Genomic DNA, 2,307 nt, shown 5'->3' on the forward strand with positions numbered 1-2,307 from the left:
GTCTCTCACACCTGTGGACGTAGATGACGTGAAGTGATGGCCCCAGTGAATAACGAGTTACACAGTTACACCATCTTGCAGCAACTTTAGGAATACACACCAAGGAAGAACAAGGCAGAAGGTTTTGAGCTTGACTGTAACTGTCAAATTGAGCCAGTGGATGGAGGCAATATGGGAAATGCTTCAGTCCTCTCTGGGAAAGAAATTCAAGAATAAATCCATTGAGTGGAAAGCCAAAACTTGACATGCTAAGAGACTGGCTGACATCCTCATAGTGAAGATACATGAAGAGCAATGGACTTGGACACAACACTGGTCTTCCCCTAGACTTTTGGCAGCATCAAGTGGACAACGAGCCTAGAAAGGGTCCAAAGACCAGACGATATTAATGAAACCCAAGAAGAAGCCCCCTCTAGAAAGGCTCCTTATCAAAAACAAGAAAAAGGAATGGAAGGTATTTTCAGAACCCATGATTGGAAGAAATAGACCCCTTTCCATGAGGCTAGAATGGAGACTGACAGGTGATCTACTCAACTGATTGGCCGGAGCCCAGGAAATGGAGAAGATTCAAGAGTGGAATCAAAAGGCCTCCACGGCTTCCACCCAAGGAACTCCACAGACAATGATACACGGGTGAAGGAGGATCCAACAGCTGAATCTTGAAGGGTCGTGTCTAGGAACCCAGGGAGGCATGACAGCAACCCAGAATCAGGTCATCAGTGCTAGAAGTGACAGCTGGATTTTGAAACATCCTGAGCTTAGTGATTGAGGAAGATCATGCAGTGAGGTGGGGGGAATTGTGCTGGAGCACTGAGGGCCTAGAACCGTGTGATTGGCACCAGGGCTGGGATTGCACCCCAGGCATCGGCAATCCTTTGTAGCCTCCTCAGATGACAAATTCTTGGCCTACCAACATACTTCCGAATATCCTTGAGAATTTGACAAACTACGCTGCCAGGGAAGCATCAGCCCACACGGAATTGCTGTCTACCACAGTCCAGACATCATACCAAGGAATACAATTTAAGTATGACACGCTTAATAGATGTCCTACTGACTACTCATAATCTCCCACCTACATGCAATGAAAACCTCCAGAGAATTGGGACTTGAAAGCAGAAATCCACAGCCTTGGGGAGCAGGGGAAATGAGTTCACAGTGGAAAGGCCATGTGTGACGGAATGCTCGACAGAAAGATGGATGACTCCTGAAGCGGACAGTTGGGGCGCCTCCTTTTCACAAGGGATCGTAGGATGAGCTGGTTGTCCATCTGACCTATGTGGCTTTTAGCTAATCCTTGCTAGAGGCCCACAAATCAATTGTGGCCAGTTGCCTGGGTGCTTTCCCTTTTGAGTAGTCTCTGCTGTTAGTGGGTACCACTCTTGGGCTCACCAAGATCAAAGCCAACCATTGTGCCTTATGACTAAAGAATGAAAACTTCAAAGTTACTGCAAAATGAACAGACTTGAGCTGTCTCCTCTATTATACTTTTCCAGGGGCTTCATGGGAATTTCTAAAGGGGTGAGATAGAATAAAAGTCCAGCTGATGGAGGGCAGGGATGCTGCTTTACATACAGCTAAGACTGCCTTACAGCTGCCATTGCAGAAATGTGGATCCATCAGCAAGCGTTTATCAACAACAGCCTGTCCAATTCCAAGCAGCAGTGGGTTCTAATGCTTCTGAACACCAGTGAATGGGTCATTATGTAGTGACTCCTCCAATTCCAGTCAGGAAGGGTACCCATCTCTACCCCTCCCCCTTTTCCTTCCCAATAAGATGGCTAGAAATAATCTTCACTCAAGAAGTGATTGACAAGCAGTTTATATGGCACCTACTATGTGCCAGGCACTATAAGAAGCACTGGGGATTCAAAGGAAGACACAAATAGTTCCCAGCTTCAAGGACCTTGATTTCTAAGTAAAAATAGACATGGGGAAAAAACAAAAAAAACATGTAATTAGGAACATTGAAGATATTTATACAAGGGGAAGAATAAGCATTTATATGGCACCTACTATGTGCCAGGCACTATAAGAAGCACTGGGGATTCAAAGGAAGACACAAATAGTTCCCAGCTTCATGGACCTTGATTTCTAAGTAAAAATAGACATGGGGAAAAAACAAAAAAATATGTAATTAGGAACATTGAAGATATTTATACAAGGGGAAGAATAAGCATTTATATGGCACCTACTATATGCCAGGCACTGCACTAAGCATTCTTTTATACAAGTATAATTTCATTTGATCCTCACAAGAAATCTGACAAATAGGTGCTATTATTATTCCCATTTTACAGTTGAAGA

This window comes from Monodelphis domestica, chromosome 2, assembly GCF_027887165.1.
Source record: "Monodelphis domestica isolate mMonDom1 chromosome 2, mMonDom1.pri, whole genome shotgun sequence".
NCBI classification, from domain to species: domain Eukaryota; kingdom Metazoa; phylum Chordata; class Mammalia; order Didelphimorphia; family Didelphidae; genus Monodelphis; species Monodelphis domestica.